This window comes from Canis aureus, chromosome 13 (assembly GCF_053574225.1).
Source record: "Canis aureus isolate CA01 chromosome 13, VMU_Caureus_v.1.0, whole genome shotgun sequence".
Classification (NCBI taxonomy): domain Eukaryota; kingdom Metazoa; phylum Chordata; class Mammalia; order Carnivora; family Canidae; genus Canis; species Canis aureus.
Window position 1 is genome coordinate 39091028 of NC_135623.1, and position 27909 is coordinate 39118936.

The 27909-nt window shown below is 39.0% G+C and overlaps 2 long non-coding RNA genes across 3 annotated transcripts; one reads left to right on the plus strand and one right to left on the minus strand.

Annotated features, from left to right (window-relative positions):
- Positions 1-81: 81 nt before the first annotated feature.
- Positions 82-14668, minus strand: LOC144282300 (uncharacterized). The gene is made up of 3 exons (XR_013350693.1): positions 14038-14668; positions 11758-13914; positions 82-3415 (listed from the first exon to the last, which is right to left on the minus strand). It is a non-coding gene; the product is annotated as an uncharacterized LOC144282300 (long non-coding RNA).
- On the plus strand, positions 11244-27909 carry LOC144282301 (uncharacterized). Of its 2 annotated transcripts, XR_013350695.1 has the most exons (5): positions 11244-11464; positions 13570-14673; positions 16600-16760; positions 22084-22191; positions 26042-27909. It is a non-coding gene; the product is annotated as an uncharacterized LOC144282301 (long non-coding RNA). The 2 variants fall into 2 exon arrangements; XR_013350694.1 differs by lacking the exons at positions 11244-11464; positions 13570-14673 and adding an exon at positions 14692-14997 and having other exon boundaries at positions 26042-27897.

The following is a 27909-nucleotide window of genomic DNA, read 5'->3' on the forward strand; positions in this document are numbered from 1 at the left end:
ATGGGATGAGCTAACGGTCACTCTGGTTTCTTTGCAAAAAGACCAACAGGAAATTTCTTGAGATGGAAAAAGTCAAACAGACAGAAATATGATGATAATAACTAACACTTATAGATTGCTTATGATGTGCTATGCATTACGTTGAGTGCTTTAAATGGTTTATTTGATTTAATACTTATATTGACCCATGGCATGAATACTATCATCAACCATTTTAAAGGTTAGAAAGTCAAGGCTTGAAGAAGTAACTACTCAAGGTCACAGGAGCTAGGAGTAGGGTGGAACTGAAATTTCATCCCATGTACCATGACTCTAATCATTCTTCTATAGATTTTAACTTATACTTTACTGTGTCCTTCATAGTGAGAATTAAGTTCGAGGCAGACCCAACAGATCATAAGAGCAATGGCCCTAAAATTCCTCTCCTTGAACTAACTCATTCCTAGATTCTTTTAAACATGAGATGTGGAAAAGGACATAGGAAAAATGATGCAGGATACAGATAGAATTAAAACCAGTTCACAAAATCCCCAAAACAAAACAGTGAAAAGGTTTTATGTGTGTCTATTTCCTGGTTAATATTATGCACAAACAGCCTTTAGATATTACTTGCATTTCAGCTGTGTCAATTGTTATAAGCTCTAACACTGGAATTTCTCATTCACAGATAGGGAGAAAAGCAGCAGGGAGAACCTGATAGAGAGTTATGCCAAGACTATAATTAATTCTCTGCAGGAAACACCAAGGAACTATTCCATAAGAAAGGAAGACATTTCTTGACCTCTCTTCCTCTCTTATTCCATAACAGGGGAAGAGTGTTCTAGATAGATTATAAACCCAGATGGAAATGTGCTTACAACCTCCAGCCACTTTACGGTAAAATCCAGTTATGACTTCCATCCATGGTGAAATCATATTACAACTTCCTTTTGCTTTATTTTGAATAGAAATGGGCATATTTCTCCTTAGTCTGTGTAATAAATATGGATATATAAACAAAAAAATATATAAAAAAATATCCTAAACAAAAAAGGAATTTAGATATTTTTCATACTTTCATCATTCCTAAATGAGACAGGCAGAGATATCTTACAGGTGAGATCTCAGTGAAATTATCATACTTTGTTTAAAATAATGATTATAATTTATTTTTCATCTATTTCTACAAAAAGAAATTAATAAATGGCTATTCCACGAATTTCAGGCCACTTGTTTACTTTCCCAGTGATACACTTCCTTCACAGAAGTTTCCAGATTTGTTCCTACTGTGTGAATAGGAATGAATGGGAGACAGAAACCTTCTCCCAGGGGCACATAAAATATGGGGAAAGGGAAAAAGGGTCAAGGAGATTTTCATGGGAAAGAGCAGATGGTTCGGGTTTTAGTAGTTAAAACCAAAATCTTGGACCACAAATGCTTTTAACTCTATCATAGAAGTCTTCATCAGGAATATTCTAGTCTTAAAATAAATAGCACTCATCCTCAGCCATGCTCACATGTGTATCTCTTTTTAGGCTGATGTATAGCTTCAGAACTAGAAAGCATAATTAAATTGTACTGCATCAAATATTTTCAAGTATTTGAGAACCCAAATTTGAAAAAAAAAAAAGAAAAAAAACTGAGCGAGTATATTTATTGGCTCTCTAGCTGTGCTTCTTCACAATATATTTTGGTGATTGCTTCTGAATTACAATAGGCAACTTAAACTTTTCAGTCTCTGTAGAGTTAATAAGTATCGTGCTATTCCACATAAAATTCAAGCATTGTCAACCAAATAGGCCCATTTACTGTTTTCCCCTGTCCCTTCTATGACAATTGTTATGTTCCTTACATCTTCATATGGTACAATATTATATATTTTCCTTTGAACAGTCATGTTTTTTCAAGAAATTAAGATTTAAAAAAAGTCTGTTTATGTACATCATTTCTAATGCTCTTAATTCCTGCTTAAGGACCTGAGTTTCTGCTATCATTCTGAAAAATTTCTTTTAGTATTTTTTCTGAAAAATTCAGAAAAATTCTAATTCTGAAAAATTTCTTTTAGTATTTTTTTTTTTTTTTTTTTTTTTGTAGCACAGGCCTGCTGGTAATTAGTTCTCTTCATTTTCTTTCATCTGCAAATGTCTTTATTTTGCTCTATTTCTTGAAGGATATTTGGATTGGGGGGGAGGGGAATATAGAATTCTGGGTTGAAATTTCCCTCTTATAGCACTGTAAGCAAATTGTTATACTGTCTTCTGGATTTTACAGTTTTTGTTGAGAACTTAGTAGAATTTGATCACTGTTCCACTATATATAATGTGGGGGGTTTTGTGGGTTTGTTTCTGTTTTTGTTTTTGTTTTCTGAGAATTTATTTATTTGACAGATAGCAGGGAGCTCTATCATAGGACCTTAGGATCATGACCTGAGCGGAAGGCAGATGCTTAACTGACTGAGCCACCAAGGCGCCCTATAATGTGTTCTTTAGCCACTTTCTTCTCAACTTGGATATTCTAGCAGATTACCTATGATGTGCACAAGTATGGTTTTCTTTACATTTGCCCTTTTTGGAATCACTGAGCTTCTTACATCTGAATTTTTCTGTTTTTCACCAAATTGGTGAAATTTTGGTCTTTAGTTCTTAGGATATGCTTACTGCCTAATTCTTTCTCCCTTCTTCTTCTATATATTCAATTACACATATGCTACACCTTTTGATATTGTTCCACAAGTCCCCGGGATGCTATTTTTTAAAATTATTCATCAGATCACATATATTAAACTTTACTAATTTATTTCTCTATCGTCTCTACTCTGTTAGCCTATCCAGTGTGTTAAATTTCACATTTGAAAAAAAAATTCACATTTGAAGGTTATAGTTATACAATTTACGTTTCTTTGATATTGTTTCAATTTCTCTGCTGAGTTTTCTATTTTCATTTCTTGTGAACGTATTTTCCTTTATTTTATTGTGTTTCGTTGTATTAGTTGTTTTAAACTCCTTAGTCTGCTAATTATTCCTTGGGTTAGTCTTAGTTGATTATCTTTTCTCACAATTTCCCAAATCCTTGTACATCAAGTAATTTTTAATTGTGTACTGAACATAGTGGATGATTTAAGAATAATCTGTTGCTCTTATTTTAGCAAGCAATTAATTTTGTTGCTCTCAAGCTAAAAAAAAAAAAAACCCTGTCTTTTGAGTGACGACTAAAATATAAGTTGTATTATTTTATCCTCAGTTGGATTGCTTTAACTCTGATCCACAAATATACAGTCCAGGAGTTGGGCTAAGACTTGGGCAGAACTTATATACAGAATTTGGAGCCTCTCATCTCTGACTCTCTCCTCTTCTGGATTCCTTCTTCATTTTCCCAGCAATTATGATCTCTCTCATCTCTGTCTTCTCATTTTTCTGGCCAGAAAGAGCAATGCCACCTAAAAAATAAGATATTCACAGATGCCATTTTATCCAGTCAAGTGTCAACTTTGACCCAGAATGGACAGAATTTTCTTCACTCACCAGTGCTGTTTTTTGGGGGTTTTGTTTTGTTTTGTTTACCTGGAGTTATAAGTTATAAGAGGTTACTTGGCCATACTAGAAGTCAATCTCGAGTTTATGAAATGTAGGCACTGATTGATTTTGTTATTTCTCTCTTCCTTTCCTTCTTTCCATTGCTTTGATTATAGAAATAAGCTTTGGGGGTGCCTGGCTGCCTCAGTCAGTTAAATGTCTTCACCTCAGGTCATGATCCTGGGGTCCTGGGATGGAGCCCTGAGTCAGGCTCCCTGCTCAGTGGGGAGTCTGCTTCTCCTTCTCCCTCTGCCCCTCTTGCTGGCTCTCTCTCTCTCACTCTCATAAATAAATAAAATCTTAAAAAAAAAAAAAGAAATAAGCTTTGAAGAACATAGTTTCTTTTTCTAATTTTTATTGTTACTTTAGCTTTCATTGTTTTTATTGTATTTTAGTTGTTTTCATTTATTTTTTATAAAGTGGATAGCTTCTCTTCTCAAACATTGGAGGCAAATTACTAAGAGAATTGAGTGTCTGGAGAGATTTTAATGAAAGAGAAGAAAATTTCACTTCAGTAAAGCAGGAGGTAGTTCTAAATACATTGATGACACACCAGATAACAGAGAGGTGATCAACGTAGGAAAAAAGAACCAAGAAGAATTTGGCCAGAACTCACACCCAGGTGTGAACTACTCTAAGGCTGATGCCCTTGACTCCCCCATGCTATACTGAGGAAGAATATTAAAAGAAAAATGAGAAAACATCATTTAGCATGGAGGGGAGAGAGGGAGCCAGTGCAGAATTTTTTCAAGAACATGAAGAAATCAGCAAAAAAGATTATTTTAGAAAATAGTGCTGTGTCATCTACTAACAGATGCCAACTTAGAAGGGGTTTTCTGAATTCTAAACTTGAAATGACAGTCTCTTTATATAGAATTAGGCAAGGTTCTTGAGTATCATAGAGAAGGAACAATGAGATGTATTAAATATATTTAAAGAAGAATTTTTTCTCTTGAATGTCATCTCTATTGCCCCTTATTATGATCTGCTATTATTGTGAAAAATAAGGTAAAGTACTCTGACCATCTACAAAAGCCTCAGGAATGAGTCCCATAGGTAACTGCAGTAACTTCTTTAGGAATATCTATTAGTTTACCAATAAAAAAAAAAAAAAAATTCTGACCACCTGTTTACACACATACTCTGCTGTTGAGTCACTGACACATTAAAGACCACACTGATGTAGGTTGACAGAAACAACTTACTGATCAACCTGAACAAGTGTTTGCATTAAATAATAATTTATACCATGCATACGCAAAGGTAGGTGCATTCACTGTGGGGTGGCGGATACAGAGACTAGCAATTTCTTGTTTAGACAGAAAGACCTGACAAGGAAGAGCTCATTAGGGTCTCTGGAGAGTGGCTGACAGCTGAGGAGCTGTCGGCTCTGTCAAAAGACCTTTGAAAATAATTCCTGTTTTTGAATCAGAATTTTCTGAATCACCAGCAGGGTGCCAGAAGCACATTGTTTGCTTCCTTGACTATTTCCTCATCCTTCAGTGTTATGAGAATTTGCCCAAAGCCTTCGCTGCCTTCAAAAACTTTTGTGCTTTGGCATGCCTGCCCACAAACTAGAATTTGTTTTCTCAAAAAATCCCTTTAGGTGTCCTTGCTTATATTCTTGCTAATTAATGTCAGGACTTGCTTTGAAATATATAGTTACTGAGAATATGTCATCCTGTGTGTGTGTGTGTGTGCGCGCATGTAAGAAAGACAAATACAGAGATAGACAGAACCAGGGAGAGACTGGTTGACTTTGACTTCATATCTCTAAGAGGTACATGAAGACATAAGTACTAGAGTGCTGGACTTGCAAAAGGAGAACTTATTCAAGTAACCATTGTTCAAAACCAAAAAAATCCCTGCAGATTGATTCAATGTACTTACACACTTTAATATTCTCCCTCTCAGATCTTCTAATTTGCCTAGCAGATTCTAATTTTCTAATCCAAAATCAGAATCTAATTCAAAATACGCACATGGCATCCTCACACCGGCATTCCCAGACTTCATGTATATTTAATACCTTCCCAAGCATCTCACTCCCTCCCTCCAACATACCCACTCTCAATCTTACCCTCACAACAGTGTTACCAGTAGCATCAACCTGTTATTGCAATCTTGTGTTTCCTGACAGATTATACCAGCATTTAGCTGGGGTATGAGTGACTATGTTCATAACTATGTGTACATATCTTTTTGTGGGAGGAAAGGATGCATTAATAACAGTTACCATAAAAGGTATAAGAATGATTCTCCCCATTTTACAGCGGACAGAACTAAGACATTTTAATCTCTAGATCAAGGGCACACAGTCAATAAGCGACAAAGTCTAGATTCATACTTGGAACCGACTCCCAAACCTTTGCCTTGTCTTAACCATTCTTCTATACTGCCACCGTTAAAGCAAGCCTCACTATCCTTAGATTTTTGTAGCCCCCGTGAAATTATAGAATATAGGAGACTATGCCTCCAAGATTCTGAGTAGTTCAAGAAGTCCTCCTAGGAAACCCTACCACTGCTAGGTGAATTCCTTTAATGAAATCACAAAACCTCTATCTCATCTTCAGTGTGTGGTTAGCTTGATTTTCCTTCACTAACTGACTACTTCAGAGGTGTGACAGTGATTGAACTACTAGTCAACCTAAAATAGGTATGATCATTATTTCCATATTATAGATGAAAAGAGAGAGAGAGAGAGAGAAGCTTAGTAGAGTCATGTGCAGCTAGGATCAAAGTCAAGGTCTACCTGTCAACAAAACTACTTGAGGATTGAAAACCACATCTGAAACTAATGATGTACTATATGTTGGCAAAGTGAATTTAAATTTTAAAAGTAAAATAAATTAAATAGTGAAAGGAAAAATTTATCAAAAACCAAAAAAAAAAAAAAAAAAAAAAGCACTTGAGGATAGGAAACTCATATTTATATTGCTCCAAATTCCAGTCCACATCCAGTATATTTGTTGACGTGAATTGCCCTAAACAACTACTTTCAGTCCAATCTCTTGCCTGTGCCAATTCTCTCATGCTGAGCAGAAAACCCTATGTGTTCCAACACACTCTGGTTTCTCTCAAAATGCCCTTTATTTCTTCCTGTATCATTCAAAATCTCTATGACAAAAATAGCATACTCAAAGGTTTTAGATTTCTATAGAATAATTATGTTTTCAGGGATGTGAGTAGGCCTAAAAGCACTATGTTAGATGGGGAAGTGCCCAGGAACTAGTACCAACAGGTATCTGTAATCACTTGCTGAGCCTAAGGAGAGGAAGAAGGATGGTGTTCATGGAACCAGGGCAAGTTAGAGCCTTAGAAGAGGGGCTGTCCAATTCTCTCTCCAACTCCCCTGTCTCCAATCAACTGCTGGGCTGTCCATTGACTGAATCTAACCAGGAACCACAGTATAAGGAAACTGGGAACTAGGATGATTCAGGGCACACAGTAGGACAGAGAACAACGGAAAATAGATCTAGAGAGGCAGAGAATTGCCAGTGCACCTCCCATCAAAACCACCCTCCCAGTAAACAGTTTGGGTATTTTCTACCAAAGCTAAAATATGCATACCCTATGGCACAGCAATTCCACTCCTTAGTATATATCTAAGAGAAATGAGTGTGTATGTCCACCAAGCTACATGTACAGGGGTGGTCACAGCAGCTTTGTTTATCATAATCAAAAACTAGAAGCAATCCAATTGTCTACGAACAGTAGAACAGATAAACTGTGGTATATCCATAGAAGAGTATAAGCAATGAAAAAGAACAAGCTCCTGATAAACACAATAACATGAATGATTTTCATCAATATAATGTGAAGCTGAAAAAGCCAGACACCAAAGGGTACATACTGAATGATTCTATTTATACAAGTTTCTAAAATAGGAAAAACCAAGATGTGGCGATAAAAGTCAGAATAGTGTTTGCCTTTTTGGTGTGTGTGGGAGGGAAGACAGAGCTGGTATTGACTCAGAAGGGACAGGAAGGAGCCCCTGGGTGGTGGTTACTTGGGTATAGACACATGTAAAAATTATTCATCCAAACACTGAACACTGTTTCACTTTACACAGGTTGTATCTCAATTCAAGCAACAATAGCAACCACCCCTGCCACTATGATTACTCTTTCATGTAGCAAAGTCACTCAGAATTACAGTTTGCTACATGTTAACAAGTGATACTTAACCAGAAAACACCCTTCTGCTTTTAACTTTTTTTTTTTTAATTTTTATTTATTTATGATAGTCACACACACACAGAGAGAGAGAGGCAGAGACACAGGCAGAGGGAGAAGCAGGCTCCATGCTCCGGCAGCCCGACGTGGGATTCGATCCTGGGTCTCCAGGATCGCGCCCTGGGCCAAAGGCAGGCACTAAACCGCTGTGCCACCCAGGGATCCCCACCCTTCTGCTTTTAAACTCCACATTCCTCACTGATAACAAGAAAGAATAGATTATTGAAAAGCAAACAACGACAAAAAAAAAAAAAAGGCTTCAATTCCATAAGATATTTGGGTCATGAATCCAACTTTCAGACAAAATAGGAAGACAGTAGGTAGAGTTTAGTATTTTGAGGTGGGCAGCCCTAGGGGCCCCTCACATCATGCCCGACTGGCTACTGCCTCACAGCACTGTACTAAAACGTTACTATGTCACATGGGGTTAAAGCTTCACAGAACTGTGACAGATAATCCATTTTTATGAAAAGTGGCCAGAAACCTTGCATGACTGATTTTCAAACATAATTTACTTTTTTGCCTGGTCAATTGGGTAGAACACAGAATTGAGTGAAATTATACAAACCCTCCTGGCTTGCTGTTTTCTCATTTACTACTAGGTTGGTTTTCAGTGCAATACTTACTAATATCTCTAAACAGGAGCTCCAATTACATGGCATTTTTTTTAATTTTTATTTATTTATGATAGTCAGAGAGAGAGAGAGGGAGAGGCAGAGACACAGGCAGAGGGAGAAGCAGGCTCCATGCACCGGGAGCCCGACGTCGGATTCGATCCCGGGTCTCCAGGATCGCGCCCTGGGCCAAAGGCAGGCGCCAACCCGCTGCGCCACCCAGGGTTCCCAATTACATGGCATTTTAATATCCTGACCCATAGGTAAGAATTTAACAGATATCTTTGCTATGTTGCTATCTCAATGGGTCTGATCCTATGATGAAAAAAAAAAAAAAAAAAAAAAAAACACACACCCTGGGAATAAATTGTTCCTCATAAGAGTGGAATTAAGGTTTCTAAGTACCATGGCTCCATTTTTCAAATTGCTTCTCCATGGTATGTTACTGGGCAACCAAAGAGAAGTATGTAAAATCGAAACACAAGGGAAAAGACAATTGGAGTCGACACTACATGAAAGCTAAGATTTTAAAGTTGCTCTCAAGACTAGAGGGGAATTGGAGCTCTTATTTACATGCAATTTGCATAACCCATGAACCCAGGGACACAGGAGACTGTAGACTCACAATATACAGTCTTTCTCTGACCTCTTCCCACTATATCTGTGAGAACTTCACCCCAAATTCTTCTCAAATTCATCTGGGAGTCCACAGGAGTCATAGAGAAGTACTCTATGAACAAACCCACAAGGCTACCATATGTCAATTTACCATTTCCCTCCCGTCTACCCAGCTCAATCTGGGCATGTCTTCTGTTGGGCCAGCGCTATTCTCTCAGCACTCGTGTCTGTGCTGAAGGGCACTGTTTTCAGTTGGTATAGACTTGTGCACAATTTTGCTGTTGGTATGTTAGTTCTCTCACAATGTCACAGAGATGTTTTAGTGAAAATTGCTATTGATTTGGGTTGTTTTTTTTTTTTTTAGCTTCTCATAAAATACATGATACATACAAAAATACATATTCTTAAATAATACTAATAAATTGAATAAATAAAGCAAGCCTCCTGTACCCACCACTCAGCTTAAAAAATAAAACTTAACCACAGGTTTGAGTCTCTTCTCCATCCCTAAGCCCGTTTTCTCTGGCCCCAGTGTTCACAACTAAACTTTATCCAGGAAATATTATTTCAGGTATTATTGATTTTCAATATGAAGGGAGATCTTTGTGACTTGCTTCAAAAAAGGTTAACTAGGACAGAATTAGATGGAAGCTCAGACTGGCACATCTGGGAGGCAAGTGAGGCAGCTTGCCCTAGGCATGGATCCTATAACACCACAAGTGGGACACTGAGCCTGAGGCCAGCACTGGTGGGGAAGCCAAGTATGAGCCTCTAATGCTGAGCCTAAAACCGTAAGTCAGAAATGGTCCCAAGTCAGTGGTGTTTCCTAGATACTTGTAAAAACAGAACTAGAAATAAAAGCAAATCCTCTATGGAGAAAGATGCCTTAATTTAAGTGCGTGGGCATCACACCTACTGAAATCAAACAGTTCAAAACCAAAGGACACCAAGTACCCAATAAACGAGAGTCAAGGACACCTGCCCCTTTAAGGGCTGTTAATACTAGAATTATTAGATAAAGAATATAAAACAGGTATGTATGAAATGTTTACAGATATAAAACACAAAAAAACAAAACAAGCAAACAAAGATTATTCTCTTTTCTTTAAGGGTCCAAACCGAGAGCTTGCTTTGAAGTCTTTTGTGTCTGAGAATATTTGTAACTACTATTTCAATTTCATTGATCTCTTAGGAGAACTCTTGTTTCTATATTGCTATGTGTCAGCTTAAATAATTATATTTTTCCATTATATACCTGTTAAAATTCTCTAAACTTATTGACATAGAGTTGATCATATTTTTATTAGTTATTTTTGCTACATCTTTAGTCACATGGTTTTCATTTATAGCAGTCTCTCCTTCCTCTTTTCTTAGTCAAACTTTAGCTAAAATTTTATTTTAGTTTTCTCAAAGAATCAAAATTTTGTTTTGTTGGTCCTCTCCATCAAATGTTCTGTCCTATTTAACATGTTTCTGCTCTTCCCTTTATTATCTTTGTCCTATACTTTCTTTTAGCTTATACTGTCTCCATTTTCCAAAATGTTCTCATTGTACAATGTGCAAGGTATTAAAAAAACTGATTGACATCTGTTTCACTTTGTTTCTACTCATTGACTTATTAACAGTGAAGGGATTTCTAAACGGCTATTGATCAGAATTGAAAGTCTACTGAATATCATAACTGTTTTGAGCACTTAGGATTCACACTAAATTATGAGTTGATTCTCCAAGATTAGACATACAAATTAAAATATGTAAGTAGACTCTTTACATATTAGCTTATGAACACTTTTAAGTAGTGGCTATAAACTGAGGCTGATCATCAGAATGACCACAGGATATTTTTAACACACACATTTCGGAGTCTTATTCCTAGATACACTCCCTGAAGGTGCATTCAGGTATCTATATAAAGTTCTTCAGGCGAATTTGGATAATCAGCCTTGTTTTGGAACCCCTGCTTTTTTAAGTAATCTTGTGATATTGTGCTCTTAAAATAAATCCCAAGTTTTTCTCCCTTAGTTCTTTTTCTCATTGGCCTCAATGTTGAAGCATATTTCACAAAGTCACTTGTAAGCTAGTGCTTTATGAGATAGCAGTTAAACAAAAACTCCTCCTACCTGACTTCATCCTCCATCCCTTATTTTGTACATGATGTCCCTGACTATGCTTATTTCAGAAAGAATGATAATGATAAGCTTGTGAAATCAACATGTTGGACCATGCATTTTTATTTTATAAATGCAGAGTAAGTCAGGAATGCCAAATGGCAATGTCATAATCCTTCTGTTCTCTGCCAACCTATTTGCTTATGGACTCAAATATGTTGCTCTAGAAACAGATGGCTCTCTCTACTCTGCAGGTTATTACATAAGAAGGTGAGATGCAGTGGATTTGGTATGATTTCCAGGAAGACCAGAAGAATGCCTCTGATAAGGTCCTAAGTGTAAGTGAAAGAACCGAACTTCTGGATTGAAACCCTGGCTCTGCCTGTATCTGATTATGAGAACTTCGGCAACTCTGCTCATTTGGTCTCAATTTTCTCTTCTTTAAAAATGGAGATAATAATACCTCCTTCGTGTGCTTGTGGGAGATTTGAGTAGTATGTATTTAAGGTAACTGGCAAATGGAAGGTGCACAATGAAAGATTTGCTTTTTAGAATTTCACTTTCATCCCTAAGGAAGAACTAGTAAAACTATGACAATAATGATTTTAAAAAATGCTGTCATTAGGGGCACCTGGGTGGCTCAGTTGGGTAAGTGTCTGCCTTCAGCTCAGGAGGGAGCCTTCAGCTTCAGCAGGGAGTCTGCTTCTCTCTCCCCTCTGCCTGCCACTCCCCCTGCTCCTGCGCTCATGCTCTGTCAAATAAATGAAAAAAAATCTTTAATAAATAAATAATGCTTCTATTATTAAAATGTCTCTTTGCATATTCTGCTTGTTATTTTGTATGCCCTGCATCCCTGTCCTATACAAGCAGGATGGTGTTTTCTTGACCTAAAGCTTCGGTATTGTTTTTCAATTTTTCCATGTTTGTTTAAGCAAATTTGTAAGATGCTATTTGTATCAAGTGCCTTTTGAACTGCACCTCAAATATTTTACTCTACCCATGGCTGCTACAACTTGCCCCTGCCTCAGCTCTACCCACTTCTCTTATTTCCTTCCGTGAGACTTCCCCAACACTTGACATCGGATGTCTCTGGAAACCTGATTGGTATCAACGCACATGTAAATTTGGAAGACTGGCATCCTGTGGGATGCTCTTTAGGTCAACGCAGAGTTGAAGACACTGGCTAAATGTCCGCTTTTCAGCCCCACTGACAAGTCAGCCATGTATCCTACATGCCCTCAGAGTGCCCCACTGGGACCAAGCCTCAGTTTCCCACAGCTATAACCAGCTCAAAGATGCATCCTTACTTTGGCAATCCTTCCCCATTTCTCTTTTCCCATTCAGTCATGGCCCCTGAGATGACATCTTTAGTAAACTCCCTTCATAAAAGACGAGTCTCAGACTCTGCTTTTTCGGGTTCAGGTAGACTCGCTGAGGCCAAACAATGCGTTAAGCAAAGCTGCTGAGTGCTTGGGCTTACACATTACAGCAAGAACAGCTAGGCTTTGCTAGAGTGTGCACTGCATCTCTCGAAGAAGCATGCTCTGGTTTTTCTCTCTAAGCTTTCTGCTCTTCTCAAGTAAGAGAAGCTGACATGCCCTGGGGGGGGGGGGGGTGGCAAATAGGGCTATTCCACTCCTACTGGAGCCTGAGACAGATTAGCCTCTGGGCCACATGTGGAGTCCCAATCCTCCCTACGTAAGACTCCACCGCTCTTCTAGCAGAGTTAGCTCTGCGGCTCTGGCTTTACCACTTCACCCATGCTATCACATAGCTTAAACATTTACTTGGAAAACTAAGGTCCCCAAATCTACTTCCCACCACATCCTCATTTGCTGCCCTCTGCAAAACGAGAATACTTCCTCCCCCCAAAGCTGTACTCAGTGTGGCTTTTATGTCAGGGGGACAATGGTACCAAGCAGTACATTCTTGGCAAAATGCTCCTTTATCCTTAAAGTTAGAGGACTTTCCAAAACACTTGCTCCCCTCTCTCTCTGCTCCAGTCCAGGGCGTGTGGCCTCCACTGGGTTCATCTGTTTACGTGTCATTCATTACAGGTGTTGTGCTTTTCCACTGGTGTATCCCTTAGGGGTGGGTGGGGAGCAGCACTCTGCAAAAGGGTAGAGCCACCCATATTCTGCATATTTAGATCTGGCCTTGAAGAGAGGACCACAGATGGGGCTTCCTTCGCTCTAAGCTCTATTATACCCCAAATATCTTCTGTTCTCTACCAAGGCCAGCTTTCTCCTTCAGGCAGCCGTATGCTTTGGCCGCATTTTGTTTTCATCACACTACAGGCAGTTTCTAACCCCCTCTCCCCTCTTCCAGAAGACTGAAGCATTAACCCCTGACAGTTTTTTTTTTTCTTTTCTTTCTTTTTGTAATCTTATTTCATCTCCCAAGACGAGCCTCCCTTATTCAATAGTCCTTTTCTTTATTCCAGCACACAGAGCCACAGAAAGAGAACCTCGGAAACAGAACCGGCTTGGGTCCTAGTGCAAGCTCTATCATCTATCTGCGCGATTTTTTTTTTTAATTTTTTTTTATCCATTCATGAGAGCTACGAAGAGAGGCAGAGGCAGAGGCACAGGCAGAGGGCGAGGCCCGATGTGGGACTCGATCCCGAGGCCCCGGGATCACGCCCTGCGCCAAAGGCAGATGCTCCACCGCTGAGCCACCCGGGCGCCCCCTGTCTGTGCGGTTCCGAGCAGGTGCTTCTCCTTTTGACCCTGACGGACTTCTGCTATAAAACAAAGCTGGCAGTCGACATCCCAGGACCACCGACTTTCTGCAAAGGATAAATAACACAGAGGCAATGTCCGGGAAGTGACATGTGACATTCCCCTCCCCCATCCTCCCATCCCCCGCACCCCCAGCCCCTGCTCTCTCGCTCTGGGGACCTGCATTTCACCTGGACGTACGCTCAGGCAGGCCTGACTCCGGCCGTCCGCGTCAGCTAAGGCTTCACTGTCCGGCCACCTCTGCTTCCTTCCCTCAGGTGCATGCTCACTCTGTTTTAAGATCCCCCCTCGGTCGCTCGTCGATGACTGGCCCTGGCCTTCCACATAAGTGTCTTTTGTCACAGGACCTGTTCATTACTGCGTGACCACAGACATTATCACCGCACGGAGCTTAGAGCTTCGGAGGCACAGGCCGCGGGGCACCAAGCTCGGCAGCTCCGACGCGAGCACCGCCACCACGCCACGACACCCGGGGCCCTGGAGCTCCGCCGGGCGCAAAGCGGCGCAGGCGTGTCGCGCTCTCCCAAAGCAGAGCGTTGCTAGGAAACCTTCCGGAAGCGGCCCTGTCGTAAAGCGCAGCGCGTCCTCCGGAAGCTCCCCGAGAGCGTGTCTCCCGCCTCTGCGCGTCCGTGAAGGGTCGCGCTGGTGCGTGCGTTCACCAACGGAAGGAAATCCGGAAATAAGCGGTTCCGGTGCCACCACCGCAGGTCGCTGGTGCCGGCGAGCTGTGCGGACCCCCAAGGTGACCGGTTGCTTATTTCCGGCCTAAACAGGAAATGCCTGGCGTCGGAGCGCCTCGCCCTTCGGTGGGGCCCTTGGCGGCGTGAGGCTCGCGGGGCCCGGCGGTGTTGGCGCCGGGGGGGAGCCCGCGGTGGCTCTGCGCGGACACGCCGAGCGGCAGAGCCGGGACTGCCCTCGAGGAGCCGCCGGAAATGCCCGGGAGGCCGTCGGGTTGACCAGGGCCGCGGGCTGGGCTTGCGGCGTTCCCACGGGGCCCTCCTGGGCTGTGGGCGGACTCGGGGCCCGGGGTGCTGGCCGCTGTCTGCTGGCTTTTCCAAATCCGCCCAAGTGCTCCTGTGGAGGGCAAGAAAAATCAAGGCCGTCCCACCTCAAGTTCAGCATTAGCGCAAGTACAGCCATCTAAGGCCCCTGTGAATAAGCTGAACTTTATGGGAAAAACTGCAGGGAATCCCATATCAGAAAGACAACAGAGCCCAGCGCCGTGGTAGAAAGTCCCATATTAGAATGAGAACGGAGCTCAATGCCCTTGAAAGCCCCACATCAGAATGTAGATATGTTTTTGTTTTTTTTAATTTTTATTTATGATAGTCACACAGAAAGAGAAGCAGAGACACAGGCAGAGGGAGAAGCAGGCTCCATGCACCGGGAGCCCGACGTGGGATTCGATCCCGGGTCTCCAGGATCGCGCCCTGGGCCAAAGGCAGGCGCCAAACCGCTGCGCCACCCAGGGATCCCCCCACGTCAGGATGTAAACAGAACTTGAGAAATTCCTCCACTCCTTCTGAAAATCCCCTAGATCAACCTATAAAAAACCCAGCTGTAACCCACTTTGAGGTCCAAGTCCCTGCTCCGCTGTGTCGGGTACACTTGGACCCAAGCTCGAGCTTGTAAATAAACCCTCGTGTGTTTGCATCGTGTCGGTTCCTTGGTGGTTTCTCGGATTGGCAATCTTGGGTACAACATTCCGTGCTCCACAAGACTGACCTGCATGTACTTGAGCGGCAGGCTCCCCTGACCTCGGCCTTCTCATAGGAGGTCTGGCCGAGTGGAGGCCCCAGGAAGGGGCCGAAGAGTGAAGCCAAGGTGCTGATCCAGATCCTGGCATCAGCTACGTCTAATGCCAGAGGGCCTCCCTTGCAGCTACCCACCCCAGGATCCCGGCCGTGCCCTCCCCTCCGCCCACAAGAGGTAGCTGCTCTCCCACATTTATCAACTCCATGCACTTGATTGTCATTTTTAACTTTTTTTTTTTTTTTAAAGATTTTATTCATTTATGCATGAGAGACACAGGCAGAGGGAGAAGCAGGCTCCATGCGAGAGCCCGACTTGGGACTCAATCCCGAGTCTCCAGGATCACGCCTTGAGCCAAAGGCAAGCACTCAACTGCTGGGCCACCTGGGGCTGCCCCGAGTGTCTGGTTTTAAACAGCTTAGGCTTCCTGCAGCTGTACATTAACCATATAGTCCTGAGCAATTAAAAATAATTGACTAATTGAATTACCTAGTTGTTATCAGAATGAAATTTAGTGACCAGCCACAGTTTTCATTTCTAGAAGATCTATTTGAATAATCATTCGTTGCCAAAAGCTACAAGACCTGAATATTAACGAATTGAGGGCCATTATTAAGCCCAGTAAAATGCTTGTGGTTTAATGTTTTTTTTTTTTTTTTAATTTATGATAGTCACACAGAGAGAGAGAGGCAGAGACACAGGCAGAGGGAGAAGCAGGCTCCATGCACCGGGAGCCCGACGTGGGACTCGATCCCAGGTCTCCAGGATCACGCCCTGGGCCAAAGGCAGGCACCAAACCGCTGCGCCACCCAGGGATCCCCTTGTGGTTTAAAAGAATAAGTGACTTGTATGAAGTGCTGTGTAACAAGCATTGCATCAGAAGATTTACATTTTTTAATTCCTACAAATCTACTTTTACAAAATTTAAATTATTTGAGTCCTCACAGTTATTGTGTGAGATCTATTTACTGTTTTGACAGGTGTGGAGACTGAGGCTTGAGGAGAAATGCTGTGCCCAGTTCCATGCAGGCAGCCACTGAGGGAGCTGGGATTCAAACCCAAGCTGTCACAGTCCAGAATCTACATGCTACTCAATTTCCTCCTTAGATGATGAGAAGATAATGAAGAAGAAATGACAAAGGTGTGTCTTTATTTAAATGAAAACTATTTGCTAATTTCTGTATGGCACAAATGGGCTCTTTGAATTATAAATTGTATATTAATTATAATTATAATTAATTATAAATTATAGCTTATAAGACTTCTATTTATTCCAAACCTGTTAGTTGGTTTTGTGCTATAAAGGGATCCAGAGCTATTGTGAATTTCAAGTGTGGGTCATAAGTACTAATAATTCTGAGTTTTCCAAATACGCGCAAACACACACACGAGTCTAACTACTAACTCTAGTACTCAGCAGTTCTTCAGCTGGGAAGCAGTTAGTCTTTTTATAAATCTCCTTATAAATAATGGTTGTGTTTACACAACCTGGAAATACTGGATTTTACCCTGAATGAGTCATTGCCTTGGAATAGTGTAAACAGAACCAGTGTTAAGGAAGATTTCTTTGTTAGTGAAGCTCTGAGCATTTAAACAGCTGTTTGATTTCACTCCAGAGGTGTTTGCATTTCATTGACAGATGGAGTAATTTTCAAATGGTTTTCAATCAATATATACTAGACAAGTGGTTGAGAATTATCTCTTTAGGGAAGAAAAAAAAATAACAAAAAAATGCAATTTAACCATGGTGTCTTATTTATTTTTTTAGCATCTGGTATTAAATAACTACCACAAAACCACATGTTGGGATGTGAAATTCTATGCAGTCGTCCATATTTAAAGATGTTTATTTTCATGTCATTTGGCAGTTTTTGTTTGTATATCCTTGGTTTTTTTATTTTTGTTTTCTTAAAGAGGAAGCACTATATGTGTCTAAAGCATGGTTTTTGCCTAAATTTATGCCCATGTTACTCTTGGTATCTAAGAAGTCAAATTATATTTCCAAGTGTTATATATACTTCATATATTAGCAATAATTCTAGAGGTTTTTAAATAAAACCCACAAGACATTATTATTTATATTTTATATAGCCAGTGTTCACTTGGATTTACCCACATATTAATCATATTCTTTGTTCTTCATTTCTTCTTACATGCATCTCAGACCATTTCCTTTTGCCAGAATACATTCTTTAGAATTAATTATCTCAATTGCTGGGGGAAATTCTCTTTTTTCTTTCTTTTTCTGCTTTTGCCTGAAAATGTTTTCATTTCACATTCGTTCATGAAACATAATGGATGGATACAGAATCATTTGCAATTATGTTTTCAGCACTTTTGTGCTATTATCCCACTGCTTCTGACTTCCATTGTGGCTATTGATAAATCAGCTGTTAGCCTCACTGATCTGAACAGTAGTGGACTCTGTTCTTTGCTGCCAAAATCCCTTTGGGGCTATAAGGGATTTTAGTCTCAGATGCTACCAGCTGACAGCTTGTGGCTCTCAACCTTACTGGAAATTGCTCTCATTGAGCAGACCCACTTCAATTAAGTTCACGTCCCACTTTTAGAAGCTGTCTATATCTGAATACTCCCCCGGCCTCTAAACAAGGTGACATGAAAGACTGCCAGAGTTGAATGAGGGCCACATCAGGAAGTGGCTGTGGGATAAGTGGTCCTGCCATTTGGGCCATTTGACTCAGCAGACCTCAAGTTAGTAGATGCATCAAAGGTTAGAAAAAAAAAAAGTACATTGTGAAGTTTAAGGTAAACCAAAATAGAAGAATCACCATAAGAGTTCTGAAACAAGGTAGAAAATTATACACCTTTCCAAACCTGCTTAAATGTTCTACTGGGCCCTGGCAAAGACTAAGTGCATGACAACAAAGTGACCACAAACCCAAAAGTTCCCAGAAGCCAGGTTCTGCCCAATACACCAAACTGGGCAGGCTAAGAAGTGATCAATCGCAACTAGAAGTGAAATACTGGGATCAAAGCCAAAGCACGGCCAGAAGTGCAAATGTGAGGCACAAAGAGGTGGACACATGTCACCCATCATGATCTTAGTGACAAGCTGATGGAAGAGAAAGGAAGTTAAGTTTGGTTCACAGGGCCATCTCATGACTTTGAATATGAGCCAGTACACGAGCAGAGACAAAAATGGACTTTGGCCACAATGCATTCCTATTCAGTGATAGTTCTGAAGGTGAGGTCTGTTAGGTGAAATTCGTCCAGTGGGACGATCTTTGAGAAACATACCGGATCCTCTTTATGAGGACTAAATGTGTATGGACTCAACAAATAGTTTAGCTGTTTAGTCAGAGGCATAGAAGAAAAAATATTAGAAGATCAGGGACAAAGGTCTAGAATTGAACTATGTGGATAGACTTTCAGGCTTGGATGAGAGATCTTTGTACCTGTATCATACATTACCACTACCATTTAGTATTTTCCAAGGAAGAGACACTAAGCAACAAACAGAATGATTTGGCCTGCTGACATTGGTCAGCCTCTGTCATCAGTGCTGGCACAATGGGTTTATATGTGTAGAGCATGGTGAGAGGGAAAGAGGTTATCTATGGGCCCACAGTCATGTGTTTCTACTCATCAGGGTTGCTGCTAAATATCCAACCTGCCACATTGATTAATGCTTATAAAAAAAAAAAAAAAAAAGGAAAATACTTCAAGGACACCAACAATTCATTAGTGTGTAAGTTGCCTCCATTGCACCCCTTCTTTCCTGGAAGGAACCAAGATTTATTTTGACTTCACAATGCATTTTAGGTGTGAGTCTGACTTATGAACTGGGCCTCAATCAGCACCATTATTTGAGGTCTTACAGAGTTTAGGCCACCCAAATGGATTTCTCACATGATATTGCATCAGAACAAGGAACCCACCCTATGAAAAATACTATGGTATGATGGACAAATATGGGACCCACTGGATTTATAACATATCACCCATAGGCTACCAGCCTAAGAGGGTGATATAAATGCTGAGTAAGTAATCCAGGGTGCTGGAGGAGGCCTAGGGTCTGAGAAAAGAATGTTCACTGGGTCCATATTATGTATCACAGGGTACAGGTAAGGCTGTGGATATCAGTAGAAAATTCTGGTACATCCCCAAGGCCTTGCCAGTGTAGTTCAGACATGTTATAAGGACAAAGTTCGTGCCAAAAGACCAAGCGGAGGTAGTAGGAAACTCAAAAGGATGTGTGGACCAACCACATCCCCCCCAGAGTCATGATGTTTGTAATTTCCTGAGATGGAGAGACACAGTGGGGAGAGCCAGGCCCAGAACAGTCCTAGCAGGCAGTGTGACCTTTGAATTAATGAGTTTAAATCCTGAGTGGAATTAGTAAGTTTTAATTACTTGTCACTTATATTTAAACCAGAAGAGACCATATTGCTTTTCAGTGGCAAGATTAGAAGGCTTTTAACATCAGCAGAAATGGGGACAGCAGAGCTAAGTTGAGCTCAGTAACAGAATAGGTGAGGTTGCACTTCTGCATGGCTAAATTGTGATGATTTCAAAGCACTATATGTGTAATCTTACATGTAGGTGCCCTGACAAGCAGCTTTCAGAACTTCCTGAGAACCAACTCTGGATTAGCCATCATGATCCATTCTCATCCCTAGGGGAGGGAGATTTTAAACAAGAAGAAAGAAATGCATCTCATTTTAAAAATATGAATCTGTTTTTTTGATTTTTGCCACCACCCAAATGTCATTTAACGATTCACTTATAGTCAGGCACCTTTACAAAACACTCCTAAAATTCATCAGAACTCATTCTCATATGTTTCCAGTGGGAATGCAAAACTGTTGAGCCACTGTAGAAGATAGTTTCACAGTTTCTCAGTAAGGTAAACATAGGATTGCCATATAATGCTGCATTTCCACTCTTAGGTATACCCAGAAGAATTAAAAACATGTATTCAAACAAATACTTTGTATGCAAATGTCATAGTAGCACCACTCACAATAGCCTAAAGCTGGGAACAAGCCACATGTCCATCAACAGAAGAATGGGTACATAAAATGAGGTATAACTGTACAATGGGATATTATTCAGCCACAAAAAATAAGTGCTAAAATACACACCACAACATTGTGAAAACACGCTAAGTGAAAAAAAAAAAAAAAAACAGGCACAAAAGGTCACATATTATATGATTTCCTTTATTTGAAATATCTACAATAGACAAATCCATAGAGACAGAAACAGAATTGTGGTTTCCAGGGGCTACAGGAGGGGAAAAATTAGGGTTGACTCCTGATGGGTATGGGATTTCTTCTAGGGAAATGAGAATATTCTGGAATTAGATAGTGGTGATGGTCACACAACATCATGGATACACTTAATACCCTTGAATTGTCCACTTTAAAATGATTTAAATGGTAAAATTTGTTATGTATACTTTACCACATTAAAAAAAAAAAAAACAACAAAAACAATCTCCAAAACTCAATCAATAGGCAATAGGTACTTTTCTTGTTTTCCCCAAACCATTTTAGGTCTCAAGGAAAGCTTTCTGCAGTACTGACTGAAATGGGTCACCAGTTTTTCCTTGTGGGAGGCAACCCAAGACTCTGACTGCACTAAGTGAAGTCGGTCAGCTGTTTTACAAGGAAAACACCTGGCACCAAATCCTGGGCTTTCTAAAGAACTGCTAGCTAAGCCTCTTCCCCAGGGTAAATTCAGGGAGAAGCACTAGGAGTCTGAGCTTGCCAGGTTCGTGTGGGCCACACCCAGCAGTTAATAAGTTGTTCAGAACTCTACATGCCCCATCTTAATAACTAGTTCTTTTCCCAGTTTGTAGGTTCCCATAATCATGTGGCCACTCAAATGAGAACAGAGAAAACCACTAACAATTTGGAGACGAGACAGAGTCCAGAAAAGGAAGAAAAGTCATGAAAATATAAATTTAGCTTGAGGTGTTCCACGAACACAAGGCAGAGACCTAGAATTAGGGCTTGTTCCGAATTTCAAAATTGACAAAATAGTGGCTTCTCTGAAAGCAGAGTCATTTGGGTAAGGAAATCTCTCAAGTAGCCATCTGTACAAGTGCCAGGGAATTGATTAAAGAATCCAAAACTTCTGGAATTCCAGACAAAAGATGCTGGTCCATCTGGTGACAACTGGCCAGGACAGTTTGCCATACATAAGCCTACAAAAACCGACCTGTGGGTAGCAAAGGAAACTGTAGCTTCCTCTACCCCAAAATGATGGTTAAGAGCACTAGTTTTTAAGTTAGAACCAGGCCAGCAGTCAGAAGGAAAAAAAACAAAACCAAACATATAAGTATTGGAGAGGTAGCCAGGAGCCAGATAATGTAAACTTTGAAGTCTGGGATTTCTTCTAAGCCCAATTAAAAAGATATTGCAGAGTTTTAAGCAGAATAATCGACATCATATAATTTATATTAATAAAAGTTCACTCTGTCTGGTTGTTGTGTGGAGGATGGGTGGATTGCAGGAATCTGAGAGCAGAGGCAAGAATAGTTGCCAGGACGGAAGATCAGATGTTGATGGCTTGGACCAAGGGAGTAACAGTGGAGGTCTAGACTGGTGAGTGGATTCAGAACGTCTTTGGGGGTAGCATCTATAAAACATGCTGGTAGAATAGAATGTATGGAAAGGGAACAGAAAGAGGGGAGTCAAGGGTGACTTCTACATCAAGAGAAAGGCTATAGCACATGGACATTTTGTTGCCCTAAGCAAAGACAGTGTCCACCCAATGAGAAATCTAGTGTGTATTTGCCTCTTCATTCCTACAAGGTTGGACAGCCCAATGGAGTCAATGTGATACATTTTTTTCTAAAACTTTGTAGTATGAGAAATGAAAATGAAAATGTATTTTCTAAATTAATAATGAGGTAAAACATTTGTTCTTGTAATTGTTCGTCATTTGTGTCTCATATTTATTAATCATCTGTTCTTTCTTTTCTTACTGGTTTGTGAGCTCTGACTACCAATCCTTTGGATGCCCTTTGTCTCCCTAACATTGCCCTCCTCTTACTTCCCTGACAATTCTGTTGCCTCTGTTTCTCCAATATTCTGCCCCGGCCTTACGCCCACTTTTCCAAACTTCTGTTCTCAGCCCTCTTCTCTTCTTTCTGTGGTGTTCCTGGATGATCTCTTTTATGTATATAATTCAGCAATTTCCTCTACATTAATCATTAAAATCTCTATAGCCAACCATGACCTCTTTCCAGATGTTCAAGCCAATGGTTCCCATTGTCTACTCTGCATTTTCATCTCTATGTCCAGCAGACACCTTCATTAAAACATGCCTAACATTAAATCACAGCCACTAATTTCCTCCAGCCAACTTTTCTTTATTTCCTATTTTTATTCGTAGTACCAAACTCAACTGAATTTCTCAGAAATTCCGTTTCTGTTGCTTTCCTCATTCATTTCTTCATTTTTTTCAACAAATATTTATAGAGCATCTACTATTTGCCAGGCACTGTCCTGGGCCCTAAAGTTTTTTACTCCCTGAATTCTTTCCCTGTAATTATTTCTGTTATTGAATCTTGTGAATTGTCTCTTTGTGATAACCTCTCAAAGTTATTACCTCCTTTCTTGTTTTTGTTCATTATGTTGCCCTCATAATGCCTACTCTCCCCAGCAGATATTTTACATCTCATCCATAGCATCACAACATTTCTTATTCTTCTCACCTGTGCAAGATGAATCACCCAAAAACACAGCTCTGATCATCTCATTTCCTCCCTTAAAAACCATCTTTGGTAGCACAATGGGAAGTAAAGAAAAATCCCAACACTTCATCCAACATTGATGACCCTCAGACCATACCTCTCATTAGTCACTGCTCTCCATCCAACTCTCTATGAAAGCCAACTTGCATATTTGGCTTTCCTCCAGCTTTTTGTGTCTTATCACTTTACTGAATATATCTTTTTTTATTAAGATATAATTTAGTTACATTAAGTTGGAAAAAAGCTTATGCATACAGTTTGATCAGTTTTGACAAATGTACACACTCATGAAACCAATACTACACAATTAAAATATAGAATATTTTCAGGACCCAAAATTTCCCTTGTGCTCCTTTCCAATCAACTCTAATCCCAGCCACAGGCAAATGCTGTTCTGATGTCTATCAACATAGATTAGTTTTGCCTTTTCTTGAATTCTCTATAAATAGAATCATATATAATATAATTTTTCTGGTCTGGTTTCTTTAGCTAAACATAATATCTATAGAATTCATCCCTGTTTTTTCATGTGCCAGTGGTCTGTTCCTTTTTTATTGCTGAGTAGAATACCATGATGTGAATATACCACAATTTGTTTATTCAGTTTCCTATTGATAAACATTTGGATGGTTTCCAGTTTGAAACTATTATGAATAAAGTTGCTATGAATATTCACATACAAGTCTCTCTGTGGAAACATGTTTTCATTTCTTTTGTATAAAAACTCAGGAATGGAATTTTGAGGTTCTATCATATTTATATGCTTAACTTTACAAGAGATTGTTACATAGTGTTCCCAAATGGTTTTGTCACTTTACACTCCTACCATTAATGTATGAGAGTTCTATTTTCTCCACATTCTCTCATATTTGCTTTTGTAAGTCTTTTGAATTTTAGGCATTCTAATTGTGTGAGGTTGTAACTCGGAGTGATTTAATATTCATTTCCCTGATGACTAATGATGTTTATGACATATGCTTATTACCAATTTGTAGATCTTAATTTGTGAATGTTCTTCAAATTTTTTTCTAGTTTTTATTGAGTTTATGTCTTTTTATTATTGATTTGTAGTGGCTCTTTATGTATTCTAGATACAAATCTTTTATAGGATGTATGTATTACAAATATTTTCTCTCAGTCTGAATTTTACCTTTTCATTTTCTAAGCACACCTTATGATTAGCAGAAATTTTTCACGAGACAAAGTCCAGTTTATCATATTTTTTCTTTTAATGGTAGTGCTTTGTGGAATATAAGAAATCTTTACCTACTTATATAAATTCTGATGTTTTTTATAGAAATTAATAAGCTGATTCTAAAAGTTACATGAAAATAGAAAGGATTTAGAATATCAAAAAATTATCTAAAAAATGAAAAGTAAAACTGTAGGACAAAAAGTACCTAATTTCAGGATTTTCCTACCAAACAATAGTAATCAACATGGTATTATGTAGGGAATGACTAATAGATCAGTGGAAGAGCATGAGGTTATGAAGTATACCCACATGTATCTGGTCAGTTGATTTTTGATAAGGAGCCAAGACAATTTAAAGGATAGGAGAAAGTCTATTCAGCAACTTGTTCTAAATGACTTGATAAATATATGGAAAAAATACACATCACACCACACGCAAAAATTTATTTGCAATGGACCATACAACTCTAGATGAAAACTGAAACTATAGAGCTAGAAAAAAAAAATCTCATTATTTTCACCTAAAGTTTTCTCTTCCCTATCATTTCCTTTTGACAGATTACCCATACTTCAAGGCTGAGCTCAAATATAACCTTCTTCATGAAACCTTTCCTTACCACCCCATAGAAATAAATGCTACCGTATCTAACTCTTAGAGCACTTTCCTTATATCATGTTAAACATTGTATTATGATCAAGTATGTACATGTATGTACATATATACACATCATAACCAGCCTTCATAACCATCCATCTATAACCATCCTTTGTAACCAACCTCCCATGATGTGCTTGTTCCTTGACCACATCTTTTTCTTCACTGAATCTCCTAAGCCATGCAGCAGAGTATTCATCCATAGTAAAACATCAATAAATAATTGATCTCAAAAATGTAATTCCATACCAAAGTATTGAAGAAAAAAAGAAGGAAAGGAAGAAGAAAAAGCATCTGCTGCTTGTTTGTAGGATAGGGAGAAGGGTAGTAGAATAGAGGTAGAGATAGATCAAATGCAAATAAATTTTAATAAATGTATCAATATACATTTATACAATCAAATACATTTATACAATATACATTTATACAATACCAGTAAGGATGTATCTGCAAAATTGGACAGGATCTTTGCATTAGCAACTACAAAGCCCTTCTCAAAAAATAATGTAAGCTTTACAAGTTTTTCTTTTGGTACAAACTAAGAACATTCATAAGTAACTCTCTGGAGAAATCAGTTGTAACAATATAATCTTCCCCTAAAAGATATCCAATATACTTCTATTTATAGAAAAATCTATGAGCTCAGTATTGTAAATAATTTCACTCTCATTGCCATTGTTGAATATTTTGCTCTAAAAATTATTTATGTATTTATGTAACTTAAAATGTTACATTAAATATATATTTATTATTTATTAGTATTATTTGTTAAATGCAGTTATTATTTTATATATGTATATTTCTTTAATAACTCTTCTTGCATTTTCTCAATCAAAATTCAATCAAGAATGTATTCAGCTTCATGTATCAGCCTCAGAAGGGAGTACGGCATAGCAAAAGAGCAGCTCTGAAAAGCATGACAAAACAGGGAGAAATGATAAAGGATTTAAAGAACTGCTCAGATTTTTAATTTCAGTTGAACAATAAGGAAGCCCATTAAAATCTCAACTTATTTGTGAGACTCAATTAATACCTGTCTCAATATATTCTCTGGAATCATACCTCTGTTTCAAAGACTGTGGGTCATTCCGGTTATGTCACCACTTTTTTAATATATATATAAAAATATATTTGTGTTTGTAGGTAAAATATTTTTGAATGGCTAAGAAAAATAATCTAAGAATGGCTGCAGGCTTACTGCCTCAGTACATTTATTTTAAAATACACATGGACTATAAAGAACTTAGAAGAATGAAATGATTACATCCTGTTATTACCATCACTGCTGTTAATAAGATTCCGTAGAAACACTGGAGTAGAGGGCAAAGCCATCATTCATACTCCTGATGTGATTTCACAGTCCTCAGCCACCTTCCTGATCACTCCCTCGTCCTCCCCCAGGCTTGGTTTCTCCTGGATTTACAGTACATCCCCAAGTCAGCAGGGATAATGGGGAGCCAGTCTGAGTAATCCCAAATAGCCCTCTTTGTCCTTTCCCTGAGAAGCCTTTAAATATTTGAAGCTTTTCTTTCTCTCTTTAAACTTCATTTTCTCGGAACAAAATTCCCAGTTCCTTTAAGTGGTCTTTATCTGACAGGGTTTCTAGAAATTTCCATTTGCACACAATGTAACTTAACCATTAAAGCAAAAAAATTTCCTTGCCTTCTACTTTCCATGTTATACATTAATGTATATTTTTTCCATAAAAGATACTTGAATTTACATAACTATTGTTTCAGAAACCAGAGATGGAAAAATTTAATTGCATTTACATAAGCGAAAATTCTGAAAAATTGGGATAGAAAACACCCCTAAGAGCATCACTTTATGAATTAAGAATGCCTGTGTAATGGATTACCACTTAATTCCTTTTTTACATATAAATACATCCTGATTGTGATATCTGAAATACTTTTTATACTTTTTTTTATTGATATATATGGGCATGTAACATTCTGTTCATTTCAGATATATGACATGATTTGATATTTGTATTCATTGTGAAATGAAAGCCACAGTAAATCTAGCCCATACAGTTACAAATTATTTTTTTCTTGTGATGAGAACTTTTAAAATCTAGTGTCTTAGCAATTTTCAAAAAGCCAATACAATATTGTTAACTGTAGTCACCATGCTGTGCTGTGTACATAACGTCCTCAGGACTTATTTATTTTATAACTAGAAGTTTGTACCTTTTAACCTCTTTCACTCAGTTTGCCCCACTCATCCCCCTGCCTTTGGCAACCACCAATTTGTTCTCTGTATCTATGAGTTTCGGGTTCTTACGGATTTTTTTTTTTGTTTTCAATGGTTAGATTCCCCATATAAGTGAGATCATACTGTATTTGTGTTTCTCTCACAATTTATACTTTTATTGTAAAAAGTAAACTATGCTTTGTGCTACTGTTTCAGGTTTTTTCTGAAAAAAGTAAATTTGAATTTTGAATAAAGCATCTATGCAAATATACTTCTGTGCCTTTAAGTATTTATTTGTTCAAAGTTAACTTTTAACAATTGAAGCTGTGTACTGAATATGTATGCATATTCCTTCCAGGGATTAAATATATCTTCTATATTTTTTAATGTCTTCTGTGAGGCATGTGACTGATGAAGTCTCAGGGATGGAATTGGGACAAGGGATGAAGGTATACATGAAAACTGTATAAGAATTTCTTGATAACATGAATGTGGAAAAAGATTTAGAATTTTTATCTG